This window comes from Helianthus annuus, chromosome 4 (assembly GCF_002127325.2).
Source record: "Helianthus annuus cultivar XRQ/B chromosome 4, HanXRQr2.0-SUNRISE, whole genome shotgun sequence".
In the NCBI taxonomy this organism is placed as follows: Eukaryota; Viridiplantae; Streptophyta; class Magnoliopsida; order Asterales; family Asteraceae; genus Helianthus; species Helianthus annuus.
Window position 1 is genome coordinate 182,157,098 of NC_035436.2, and position 14,873 is coordinate 182,171,970.

At 38.1% G+C, this 14,873-nt stretch overlaps 1 pseudogene; it reads left to right on the forward strand.

Annotated features, from left to right (window-relative positions):
- The first annotated feature begins 532 nt into the window (after positions 1-532).
- Positions 533-4,299, forward strand: LOC110937324 (annotated as a pseudogene).
- The last annotated feature ends 10,574 nt before the right edge of the window (positions 4,300-14,873 follow it).

Sequence of the window (14,873 nt, forward strand, 5' to 3'; positions counted from 1 at the left end):
GGTCAACGGAAACCGACCCAAGTGTTTTGAATTTGAGTAATCTAACTGTTAAATAACCACAAATTGTTATATTCCTATGTGGGTCCGGAGGATTGTCGGTATAGATTCACAAGTACTAGGTTGATCCAGGACCTAGATATTGACAAGCCTTGCGTGTTCAAACTGAATTAGTTTCGTTAAAATATTAGTACAATACAATCAAAACAGAACTAGTTTGGATAAGATATAAGTACAATACAACCCACTTGCCATAATCAATAGAAGTAGAAACCAAAGAATGAATGAAGTCTAACGATATATTATAGTCAAATATATATATTTTCTTTTTATAAATATTAGAGAAAAGAGATTGGCATTCAGTGGGTGGGACTTGGGAGTATGGGAGCAAATTGTACATTTTGGGATATGAAAAGAAACTTATCTAGTTGACCTCTAAATTGTACAGTTGGTTACAGATTATGGTGTCACGGGTTTGAAAAAATAAACTTTACAGTTGACCTCTAAATTCTGCAATATAACAACCAGCTTCCTGCTCATTTGCAATCATCACCACTTCAAACTAATTAACAATGGCTTTCAAAAGCTTTATGCTTTTACCTTTCCTGATACTCGGTGTTCTATCCGCAGATTCCATCTTGGAAGATGAAGCAAACGCTTTAAAACAGTTCAAGAATTTAATCACAGATGACCCAACTGGCGCACTCCTGGATTGGAATGCTGATTCCACCCACCATTGCAACTGGACTGGAATCCAATGCCATAATATCACCAGACGTGTCATTGCTATTTCGATTCAACAAACATACCTCAAAGGCCAAATCTCTCCCTTTCTTGGAAACCTTTCCGGTCTCCAGCTTCTTGATTTATCTTATAACTCATTCACTGGTAACATTCCGTTCCAGTTGGGATACTGCACACAGCTTTCTACACTTTCCCTTTACACCAATTCCCTCTCTGGTCCGATTCCATCGGAACTGGGGAAACTCCGGAATCTGCAGACACTAGACTTGGGAAACAATTCCATTACTGGAATCATTTTTGTGCAATTGTACTTCTTTGCTACAACTTAGCCTTGATTCCAACACAATTAACGGTACAATTCCAGATAGAATCGGTGATTTGGCCAATCTTCAGCTTCTTGGAGTTTTTAATAATCTTTTAGAAGGTTGGATTCCACCTTCGATTGGTCATTTGAAAGAGCTACAAGTACTTGATTTGAGCCAAAACCAAATTTCTGGTATCATTCCTAGAGAGATTGGAAATTTGTTAAAATTACAAACTCTTCAGTTGTTTGAAAATTCTCTCTCTGGAAATATACCAACTGAAATTGTTCATTGCAAAAATCTGACTCTTCTGAATCTATACAGCAACAAGCTCACTGGAAGCATTCCTGGTGAGATTGGAAATCTTCAGGGATTACAGTTTTTGCGGTTATATGATAACCATCTGAATTCCACAATCCCAAGATCTTTATTTCAGTTAAAATCGTTAATTCTTTTGGGACTTTCAAAAAATAATTTAACCGGGAATGTTTCTTCAGAGATTTCTTCACTGGAATCATTGCAATTATTGACCCTTCATGAGAACAGGCTTACTGGTGAAATTCCTGCATCCATTACCAGGTTAGTCAACTTAACTTACTTGACCATTAGCTTAAACTTACTCACTGGATCAATTCCTGCAAGCATTGGATCTCTCTATAACCTGAGAAATTTGTCACTTAGCAATAATCTTCTTCAGGGGTCCATTCCAATTAGCATCACAAACTGTACAAAAATTCGTTTGTTAGATTTGGCTAAAAATAGGATGACTGGAAAAATTCCTCAGGGTTTAGGGAAGTTGTCAAACCTTACATTTCTTAGTATCGGCGACAACAAACTGTCGGGAGAAATCCCGGACGATCTCTTCAGTTGTTCAAGGCTTGTGATTTTAAATATGGCACATAACAATCTTACAGGGATGTTGAAACCGGGGATTGGAAGTCTTTCTAATCTCCAAATATTGCAAATTCATGATAATTCCTTTTATGGGCCAATCGCAAAAGAAATTGGAAACTTAACTAGTATGATGATGTTATATCTAGGGTCAAACCAATTTTCTGGCACCATTCCTGTAGAAATCTCAAATATAACTTCCCTTCAAAGACTTGTGATCGGTGATAATAACCTAGAAGGTCGGATTCCTGATACAATATTTGAGCTTAAACAGCTGACTGACCTCTACTTGATGAACAACAAATTTGAGGGTCCGATTCTGAATTCTGTTTCAAAGCTCGAGATGCTTTCTCGGTTGGATCTCAGTGGAAACAGGTTTAACGGGTCAATTGGGGATAGCATGACAAAACTGAACCATTTGATTCTGATAGACCTGTCACACAACTTTTTCACTGGATCGATTTCACGGCCAGTGATTTCAAGTATGAAGGATATGCAGATATATCTCAATTTCTCAAACAACTTTCTTACAGGAATTATCCCAAATGAGTTTGGAAAGATGGAGATGGTGCAAGCCATTGGTATCTCAAACAATAATCTGTCAGGAGGTATTCCTGTAACAATTCAGAACTGTAGAAACCTGCAGAGTCTTGATTTGTCAGGAAATCAGCTTTCTGGTGGTGTCTCTGATGAAATATTCCCTACTCTTGACGTCCTTTCCTACATAAATCTCTCAAGAAATCAGTTGGAAGGCGAGATCCCAGAAAGCATGGCGAATCTGACACTTCTTACTTCGGTTGATCTCTCACAGAACAAATTTAATGGCACGATTCCTGAAAATTTTGGGAACAATGTGGCATTAAAACACCTCAATCTCTCGTTCAATCACCTCGAAGGGCGTGTTCCCGACATGGGAATTTTCAAAAACTCTAGCGCAATCGGATTACTTGGAAATCCATCTCTGTGTGTTACCAACAACACCAAGTCATGCGCCTTCTCAACTCAATCAAACCATCCACACAAAATATCCAGAAAAGCCATATTGATTCCTGCCATACTTGGATCTCTAGCTTTGCTTGTATTATTTTTGGTAGTTTTATGTTATCGTCATGTTCATGTTCGAAAGCCAAAAGTTAAAGAATCTGACGATCCAAAACCAGAATACACCAGAGGGGTCACTCTCAAAAGATTTGACAGAAAAGAACTTGAAGATGCTACCAATGGATTCAGTGAAAGTAATATTCTGGGGACAAGCAGGCTAAGCACAGTGTACAAGGGGACACTTGCAAATGGAAGGATGATAGCCGTGAAGAATTTGAATTTCACTGAGTTTTCAGCGGAATCAGATAAGAGCTTCAACAAAGAAATGAACACATTAGCAAAATTGAGGCATAGAAATCTAGTGAAAGTGCTTGGTTATGCATGGGAGAGTGGGAATTTAAGGGCTTTAGTTCTTGAATACATGGAAAATGGTAATCTTGACAAGGTTATACATGATTCTAGGATTGATCGATCAAGATGGGATCTCTCTAAGAGAGTTGATGTTTTGGTTTCAGTCTCCAGAGGACTGGTTTATTTGCATTCTGGATACGATTTCCCCATAGTTCACTGTGATTTAAAGCCTTCTAATATTCTTCTAGATGAAAAATGGAATGTTCATGTTAGTGACTTTGGGACAGCTCGGATTCTGGGAGTTCATCACCAAGATGGAAGCAGTGTTTCTTCTGCATCGACATTTCAAGGCACCATTGGTTATTTGGCACCAGGTAATGCATCACCAATTCTTTCTTTTATTCTTTCATATTAGGGTTAATGAATTTCTAACCAGATACATATTAATTTTGATGTTTAGATAACATTTAACCTAAAAAGTCACACTAATGAATGTCAATTTTGTACCAGAGTTTGCATATATGAGAAAAGTTACAACAAAAGTGGATGTGTTTAGCTTTGGAGTAATAATGATGGAATTTATCACTAGAAAAAGACCAACTGAACTCCCCGAAGGCCACGGAATCCACATCACTTTACCACAGTTGATAGAACAAGCAATTTCAAAAGGAATGACTGAGCTGATTGAAGTTGTAGATCCTGATCTGGCTTCTGATCTCTCCTCAAAACACAGTGTTGTAGAGCAGATTCTTCAGTTGGCTTTATGCTGCACTCGACCGGATCCAGATGATCGACCATACATGAATGAAATCTTATCTTCACTTACAAAGATCAGCAAGAAAGTGTAGTTAGAGTTTCAAATTTGAACATTTCAAACCAGCAATTCATATTTATCTAGATGAATTTTCAAATAGCAAGTCGCATTTCAATATTATTTGGGATATGGAGTAATTACTTTGACCATTTAAACCCAGTTTATCTCTATATTACTTGTTCTTCTTTACTTTTCAGATCATTGTGCCATCCCCCATTTTTAATTTCTTTCTCACTCCTGCAAGTAACTCCCACGATCAGGCCATTTTTAATTTCTTTATCATTGCATTTTACCAAAACAAGATCGACTGATACCAAAATACAACATCATCATTACATTTATACTTAATAAATTCTCAATGGCTCTGTGACTGCAAATAGTCAGAAAGTGTCGACATTTTGGTTGATTATTAAAGTAAACGATTAAACGTACGCTAATATTTGTTAACAAGTAAGCAAGAGTTTCTAAAATTCTGTGTTGTTAGAAAACCAATAAATCAGTAAACCTGATTTTTATAGCAAGTCTCATTTCAAAAATATTTACCTTCCACTATCATATTTATGATCTAATAAGAGAAATGCATGTTCCTGCTTAAATTACCGTACAATGACCCCAAACATAGCAGGTTTCTACTCGAATTACTGCACAACTTGCAATCAGAAGAACAACAGTTTACTACTTAACTAGATGTTCAGATTGGTAGACAAGTTTACTAATCATCAAAGTAGCATATTGTTTCTTGTTTGGTCTACATACAATTTATTAAGCAAGTTAACAAACCCGTTAGCACAATCATTGTGTGAAGCATCTTCTGAATTAAAAGATAATGCACCAATCATCTAGTGTGTTGGGGATCAGAAGAAGCATATGCAGCGGAATTTGAAGTTGGGTTTGGGTTATTGTGAGTGAGTGATCCGAATTTGATTTGCATGATAAGGATAATCAATGAAATAATGAATATCGAGAACAAAGGGTAGCGGACAATTCTTGCAGGAATAAGAATGTCTTGATGTCCGACCATATTGCCGGCAATCGAAATAAATACATAAAAGTTTTGGCGGTTGAATTTGGCGGGTAATTGCCTCTGGCAGTTATTTGAATTGTTCACCCGCTTATCACACCGGTAAATACATAAACTTATCATCTACCATCCGAGTTCATATCATACATATTATCTACTTATAAATTCGAATAAATATGAAAACATAACAAAAGTTTAATAGTTCTAACATAACCCCCCTTAAACTTGGTTATGTTTCTGAGCTTGCTCCATGACATTCTGGTTGGCTTCTTCGACGGCCCATCTCGCATAATTGAAGTTAAACCGCTTCCTCTTTTTCACTTGATTCCAGTCATCATCATCAATTTCAGCGAAGAGTGCAACCTGTGCCGGTCCAGTAGGTTCCTGTTGAACTTCACTTGCACTTTTCGGTCTTCTATGGCAGCCGGTAGAGGACCCTCCTTCTTCAAACACCATCTCCTTGTCCTGCACTTTCCCTTGAACAGTTTTAAATTTGTAATAATATTCTAGGATATCGAGATACATGGCATAAGTGACCCTCATGTAATCTCCGTCTTCGTATCCAAATCCTAAATCCTTTGCTATTGCTGGCCATAAGTTTTCTATTGTGACTTCCCTGTAACCACTGTCGATTGCCACCAGTATATATAGACTTAACAAGTCTATTTTTCTCTTGTTTGGAGTAAATGGTGGGACTGGTCTTGTAGTGATTCCCATATAATCGATCAGAAACCATTTAACCATTTCCTCAAACTTCAACTCCAACATGTGTTTATGTTTAAACACAAATTCTCGATCATCAATTAAATCCAGAAATCCCTTACAGTCGGCAAATTCATGGAATTCCATTGCCTTAACAATCATCAAACTCCAATCTGTTTCTTGTGAAGACAGATTCAGTTCTTCGAAATAGGAGTTTAAGTATCTTTCTTTGAATTCATCGTCATACACACTTTCATCAAGGATTCCCTGTTTTTCATTTAGCCCAATCTCTTCCTGTAACAACTGCCACTAAAAATCCATGATTAGGATGGTAATTAGGTAATAAGAAAACCCTAATTAAGAAACCCAAGTGATTCCGCATAAACCCTAAAATTTTCGTAACAATCGGAATCAGGATCAGGGCCCCTAAAACTCAGGGGGGGTTAAACCCTAGTTGATAAAATCCTCACAATTTTACTTGAGAAGTAAGTTTCTGTCGAAATTGACTCATCAATGCTAGTTGGGACACGAAACAACCTAGGCTACGAAATAGACCCGTCGCGCCACGCGACGGGTACATAGGTCTTCTTCGCGTGGCGCGAGGGAGGGCAAATTCCAGCTATAAATAGAAGGCAGTGGGACTTAGTTCTGTGCTTTACTTCGACGTTCAATTGCTAATTGAGCTCTGAGTTATAACGAATATCGTTCACACAAAACACACACCGATCACGAAGTGCTGCCGCAATCAGGGTAATAACTCGATCGCTATTACGATTCAACGTCCGATCGATTATAACTATCCAACGATAGTCCAGATGCTGCTCAATTGAGCTTGTACTTTGATTATTCGTCGTGATTTCGACTTGAATATTAGAGTGCTGTTCGAATTCGGACTATGCTCTGTTATTCGTTGTGAATCCGATTGAATTATCGAGTATCGCACTGATTAATCGTTGTGAAGGTTTAATCTCGTGAATTGACGTAACTGCTGTATTAGTTACTAACCTGCCTGTGTGTGCATTGTGTTAAACTAGGTGTAATCAAGGCTAATCAGTAGGCTTATATCTATTGCTCGTTAATCTGCAATGTGAGTCATTCTTCTTTTTAAACTGTTTTCTCACAGTTTGTGAGTAAGTATTACAATACCTCAAATTATTTTCAAGGTTATAATTACAGGGATTAAGTCTTTGTAATCACCAAATTACAGCTGGTATGTGGGGTATTGTGCACAGTACTGTTATTATCACTCTATGTGAGTGAATATTACTCTATGTGAGTTATTATTACTCTGTGTGAGTACACCGTCACTATTTGGGCAACGGGACCCAATAGTGGTATGACCACAGTCACAGAAATGAATCGAGTGACAAATACCCATTCTTGATAATTGGTTGATAGAAACATTGTAATCGCTCTTAATACTGTAAATTTATAACTAACGGGTCGTTTTAGAAAACAGAATGATTCACTCAGTATTTCCCTGCTGACAAAACCTTTTTCAAACATGTTTCAGGTGATCTGTGTGATCCAGGAAAAGTGCAGTAAAGCACTATCAAGCTCAGAGAAGTGGCTCAGTGTAAATAAATGAATAAAACATGTTTTGGAAAATAAAGATTTCTGTGTGAAATCAACTTATTGTAAATTATGGGATTTATCCCTTAAAATTTGTGTAAGATATTAAACGAGCATATTTCACGGATAAAAGATCCTGTTATAAAAAGACTTCCGCTGCCGCATTAATTAAATACCACGGGTACCACTGAAATCTGCATCGCGGGCCCCGACTCCGTCCAGGGTGGGTCGGGGGCCGCGACAGAAAGGTGGTATCAGAGCTAATTTTTAAATTGAGCCACTGATCGAGCCACTGATTAAGCCTAAATTAAGTATTATGTTCAAAATACTTAATTTTACTAATTATTATTCTGTGATTATTTGTTTTATTAACTGGCTATTTTTAGTTACAGTATGGGTAAGCAAAAGCTGTCTGCTATCTACCACAAACTAGATGTGGCATCTTCTTCTAGAAATCCAGTAAACCTAGAAGAAGGAATCTTTGTCCGCAAGGCAAACTATGAGAATCCACTTTCCCCAGAGAAAAGGGATTCGATATTTAAAAAGAGTCAGGAGACAAAGAAACCCCGAACCAAGAGAGTTAGGTTTAACCCAGAAGTCCAAGAGTTGGGTAATAGTACACCTTGGGAAGATAAAATAGACGGGAAATGGACAAATCTCTATATGCTAGCTACTGTAGCAGAAAATACTAATCTTTAAATATCCGATAAGTTGGGTCTAGTAAGAGAAATCACAATCCCGTAAATAAATAAAGTCCTAAGTGTGTTTATTTCTGTTGTTCTTTGTATAAATTAGTATGCAATAAAACTTCAGTGTTTTGTTTGTTAAACTTTGTTCCAAAGTTTTAACATTGCATTTTACATATATGCTATGCAGCATGAATGAGATGTCGGAAACATTCCAGAATCTCAACTTATATCCAGTGCCTATCGAAGTCTCTCACGACTTTACTGGTTATATTGCTGACATAGAAGAACCTGTGGAATTCCAAGCTCCACCGCTGGAAAAAGCCAAACCTAAAAAGAAGAGAAGATACGTAGGGTGGAGGAAAGTGCGCCGTAGGAAAACTGCCACTAGGAAACTCCCTAAAATAGAAAATCTTGTGATCATGAACAAGGGAAAGGAAATAGAAACTGGAGAAGGTTCGAAATCACCTGAAAAAGAAATAGGAATAGATCTGAAGCAAAAGGGAATAGAGATTGGCGAAAGCTCTAAACAGTCTGAGGAAATCACGTTCCAGGACGAAATAGATCGCCTATTGGAGAACTGTGATGTTTTAGAGCCTATCAATGATAATCTCTTCTCTTACCCGGCTACAGTTCAATTCCCACTAAACCTAGGACCAGCTATTCCAGACCCACTAGTTCATACCAGACCATTAGGCCAAATGGAGGAATGGTGGACCAATGACTGGCAATTCCAAAATATAGTTAACAGTCCTTATAGTTTCCTTCCACAATTTGACCCAGAACCACTCCCAAATCCTCCCATGAGTAATGAAAACCTAGCTGAACTCCGTCAGTTCGGTGAAGAACTGATAGGTACAGGTAATAGGATCAGGGAAATGGGAGAGCATCTAACTTGGAAGTACGATGAGAGGGAGCATCGTTACTAGAACCGTCAGTTAAACCACAGAAAGCCGTGTTGTATGATAGTAACTTAAAATTCTGTAAAATGGGCAATAAAAACTCTGTAAGTTACGGTGTGTATGGATGCATATACAATATACTAACAAAGTAAAAGTCGAGAAATCGACAAATTTTGGTTATACTTGTATGATGTGATAACCTATGTGCCTATCTATGTGAATTTTGTCATTGATAAGTTAGACACTAATAATTTTACCAATTAGCAGATGGAAAACGCTAACAATGAACCAATTAATGAAGTAAATCAATCTGAGCAAGAACAGGAAGATCAATATATAACTCGACAAGATATCGAGCATTTTATCGCCCAAGGGATAGCTCATGCTATTCCAGAAATTGTAGCTGCTGTTCGAAAACCTGCCGAACCACAATTAATTCCTAGTAAACGTATTCCAGAAGATAACGGCAGTAACAGCATAAATGGAGGCGGTAATCATGACGATCATGATCCGCAGCAGGCCCCACTCCCTAAAAGAATGAAAGCTGCAACGCCTGGTTGCACTTACAAAGAATTTCTTGCTTGCAAACCCGCTGAATTTGCAGGTAACGAAGGGGCAACTGCAACACTGCGTTGGTTAGAGAAAACCGAGGCAGTAATTGCAATAAGCAAATGTGCCACAGAGGATCAAGTGATGTATGCATCAAATCTGTTCAAAGAAGGAGCACTCGAATGGTGGAATACGATCCTCCAGGCAAAAGGAAGAAGGATAGCCTACGCCATAGGTTGGGAAGAATTTAAGAGTTTAGTAGAAAGAAAATTTTGTCCCGAATACGAGAAGGAACAGATGGCAAACAAGTTCCTGAGCCATCGTATGCTAGGTGTAGATTGTCGGGGCTATACTTCGACATTCTTTGAATACGCAAGGGTAGTGCCAACACTGGCCTCGCCAGAACCGGTACTTATCTCTCGTTACATCTGGGGGTTAATTAGTGAAATCCGAAACATCATTAAAGCTGCGAGACCTCGTACTATTGACGATGCTGTAGAATTAGCTAATACCCTAACAGATGAATTGGTACGCACAAGAGAGGAAGATCGCAAGAAGGAATTAGCTCACAAGATTACCCAAGGATTTCGTGTGGGTAATGCCAAGAAGAGAGGAACCGGACAATCCTCATCATCTCCTTTCTGCAAAATTTGCAAAAAGAAGCATTATGGACAATGCAACATGGTTTGCAATTTTTGCAAAATGAAAGGACATCGGGAAGAAGACTGCAGGAAGAAAACAAAAGTTTGTTATAATTGCAGAGAGAGGGGACACTTTCAATCTGAATGTCCTAAGTTAGCTAAACCTATAGTTAACCAAGCCAAACCCACGGAAGGAGCAACCAAGAGAAATGCGCGTGCATTCCAGCTAACCACTCAAGAGGCCGAACTCATTCCAGATGTGATAGCTGGTACGTTCTTAGTTCACAACGTATTTGCAAAAGTATTATTTGACTCTGGTGCGAACCAAAGTTTTATAAATACTTTATTTTGCCAAGATCTTAAGTTACCGTTAACCACTCTTAGGCAAATTTTCACAGTTGAAACCGCAGAAGGAAATTCTGTGAATATAGATAAAATCTGGCAAGAAGGAAAAATAGAACTATTAGGTCATAAGTTTTCTGCAAATTTGTTACCAATGAATTTAGCAGGATTCGATGTAGTCTTAGGAATGGATTGGTTAGTAGCCAACCATGCACGAATCTTATGTGACAAAAATGCAGTAGAAATTCAAACCCCTACAGGAGAAGTAATTTTAATTACTGGAGATAGACCTCGAAAGCCACTGAAATTTATCTCAGTAATGAAATTGGCTAGTTATTCGAGAAAACAGGAAATGGTGTATATGATTTCAGTAATCATTAACACTAAGGATAAGGAACTTCAGCACATCCCGGTAGTGTCAGAATACCCAGACGTTTTTCCAGAAGAATTACCTGGATTACCACCTGATAGGGAAGTAGAATTTAGAATTCATTTAATTCCAGGTACTGCACCAATAGCTAAAGCACCATATAGATTAGCACCTACCGAAATGCTAGAATTGAAAAAGCAATTAGATGAATTATTAAGCAAAGGATTCATACAACCTAGTTCATCCCCTTGGGGTGCACCAGTACTGTTTGTGAAAAAGAAAGATGGATCGATGAGAATGTGTATCGATTATAGAGAATTGAATAAGGTTACGATTAAGAATCGATACCCACTACCTAGGATTGATGATCTTTTTGATCAATTGCAAGGAGCTAGGTATTTCTCAAAGATAGATTTAAGATCCGGATACCATCAGTTGAAAGTACAACAAGAAGACATACCTAAAACTGCCTTCAGAACTAGGTATGGTCATTATGAGTTTACAGTCATGCCCTTTGGATTAACGAATGCGCCAGCAGCATTCATGGACATGATGAATCGCATCTGTAAACCATATTTGGATAAATTTGTAATCGTGTTCATCGACGATATACTTATTTACTCCAAAAGCCAAAAGGAACATTGTGAGCATTTACACGTTCTCTTAACTTTGTTAAGAAAAGAAAGGCTTTATGCCAAATTATCGAAATGTGAATTTTGGTTACAAGAAGTGCAATTCTTAGGTCATGTGGTAAATCATGAAGGTATCCATGTAGATCCTGCTAAGATAGAAGCCATTACGAAATGGAAAGTTCCACAAACAGCTATGGAGATAAGAAGTTTTCTAGGCTTAGCTGGATACTATAGACGATTTATCAAAGATTTTTCTAAGATAGCCGCACCATTAACTAAGTTAACCTGTAAAGCTGCTAAGTTTGAATGGGGACCTAGACAAGAAGAAGCCTTTAAGATTTTAAAGCATAGGTTGACAAATGCACCAATCTTAGCTTTACCCGAGGGAACAGAAGACTTTGAAGTATATTGTGATGCTTCAAAGTTAGGCTATGGATGTGTGTTGATGCAACGCAAGAAGGTAATTGCGTATGCTTCTAGACAATTGAAAAAGCACGAAGAAAATTATACGACTCATGATTTAGAATTAGGAGCCATAATTTTTGCCCTTAAGATCTAGAGACATTATCTGTATGGAAGTAAGTTTACTGTCTATACCGATCATAAGAGTTTAAGATATATATTTGGGCAAAAAGAGCTAAACATGAGGCAAAGAAGATGGATGGAAATGCTAAGCGATTACGACTGTGATATCCAATATCACGAAGGAAAGGCAAATGTAGTTGCAGATGCCTTAAGTCGTAAGTATCATGAGAAACAGAAACGAGTCCGTGCTCTGAGATTAAATCTACAAGTAGATTTAATGGCACAAATCAAAGAAGTCCAGAAAACAGCAATCCAAGACGACGCTGAAGGAATGAAAGGTTACCTAAAAGAATTAGAACAAGGAAATGATGGAATTTGGAAATTCCATAAGAAACGAATTTGGGTACCTAAGCAAGGAGAGTTAAGAAATAAGATTTTAGAAGAAGCTCATAAATCTAGGTATACCATGCACCCAGGAAACAATAAGATGTACCAAGATTTAAGAAATAATTTCTGGTGGATAGGAATGAAAAAGGATATAGCTGAATACGTATCCAAATGCTTAACTTGTTCACAAGTTAAAGCTGAACACCAGAAACCTTCAGGACTACTTCAACAGTTAGAAATGCCTGTATGGAAATGGGAACTCATAACAATGGATTTTGTTACAAAGTTACCCAAAACCAAAAGAGGTAATGATGCGATTTGGGTAATCGTAGACCGATTAACCAAGTCAGCTCATTTCCTACCAATGAAAGAAACCTTTAGCATGGAAAGGTTAGCACAACTGTACGTGGACGAAGTAGTATCCCTACATGGAGTCCCACTCTCCATTGTATCGGATAGAGATAGTCGTTTTACATCTCATTTCTGGAAAAGTTTTCAGAAAGCAATGGGAACTCGACTAAATCTAAGTACTGCTTATCATCCACAAACAGACGGACAGAGTGAAAGGACAATACAAACTCTAGAAGACATGCTCCGAGCATGTGTAATTGACTTTGGTGGTAATTGGGATAGCCATTTGCCATTAATTGAATTCTCCTATACCAATAGTTATCATTCAAGCATCGAAGCTGCACCATTCGAAGCATTGTATGGACGCAAGTGCAGAACTCCAGTATGTTGGGCAGAAATAGGAGAAAGTCAACTATCAGGACCTGAAATTGTACAAGAAACTACTGACAAGATAACACAGATCAAGGAAAAATTAAAAACAGCCAGAGATCGTCAGAAAAGCTATGCAGACAATCGTCGCAAGCCGCTCGAATTCCAAGTAGGAGATAAAGTACTTTTAAAAGTTTCTCCTTGGAAAGGAGTAGTACGATTCGGTAAGAAAGGAAAGCTAAGTCCAAGATACGTTGGACCATTCCCCGTGATTCAACGAATAGGACCAGTTGCTTATCGTTTACAGCTACCAGAAGAATTAGCTGGAGTACATGATGTATTTCATGTATCCAATCTCAAGAAATGTCTATCAGATGAGTCCCTGGTAGTACCTCTTCAAGATATAGAGGTGAACGAAAAGTTAAAGTTTATAGAGAAACCCCTACAGATCGAAGATAGAAAAGTCAAATTTCTCAAACATAAACGACTGGTGTTGGTCAAGGTTAGATGGAATTCAAAGAGAGGACCAGAATACACTTGGGAGCTAGAATCAGAAATGAAGCGCAAATATCCTCATTTATTCCAATAAATCTTGAGGACGAGATTTTTTCTTAAGGTGGGGAGGATGTAACAACTGCCACTAAAAATCCATGATTAGGATGGTAATTAGGTAATAAGAAAACCCTAATTAAGAAACCCAAGTGATTCCGCATAAACCCTAAAATTTTCGTAACAATCGGAATCAGGATCAGGGCCCCTAAAACTCAGGGGGGGTTAAACCCTAGTTGATAAAATCCTCACAATTTTACTTGAGAAGTAAGTTTCTGTCGAAATTGACTCATCAAGGCTAGTTGGGACACGAAACAACCTAGGCTACGAAATAGACCCGTCGCGCCACGCGACGGGTACATAGGTCTTCTTCGCGTGGCGCGAGGGAGGGCAAATTCCAGCTATAAATAGAAGGCAGTGGGACTTAGTTCTGTGCTTTACTTCGACGTTCAATTGCTAATTGAGCTCTGAGTTATAACGAATATCGTTCACACAAAACACACACCGATCACGAAGTGCTGCCGCAATCAGGGTAATAACTCGATCGCTATTACGATTCAACGTCCGATCGATTATAACTATCCAACGATAGTCCAGATGCTGCTCAATTGAGCTTGTACTTTGATTATTCGTCGTGATTTCGACTTGAATATTAGAGTGCTGTTCGAATTCGGACTATGCTCTGTTATTCGTTGTGAATCCGATTGAATTATCGAGTATCGCACTGATTAATCGTTATGAAGGTTTAATCTCGTGAATTGACGTAACTGCTGTATTAGTTACTAACCTGCCTGTGTGTGCATTGTGTTAAACTAGGTGTAATCAAGGCTAATCAGTAGGCTTATATCTATTGCTCGTTAATCTGCAATGTGAGTCATTCTTCTTTTTAAACTGTTTTCTCACAGTTTGTGAGTAAGTATTACAATACCTCAAATTATTTTCAAGGTTATAATTACAGGGATTAAGTCTTTGTAATCACCAAATTACAGCTGGTATGTGGGGTATTGTGCACAGTACTGTTATTATCACTCTATGTGAGTGAATATTACTCTATGTGAGTTATTATTACTCTGTGTGAGTACACCGTCACTATTTGGGCAACGGGACCCAATAGTGGTATGACCACAGTCACAGA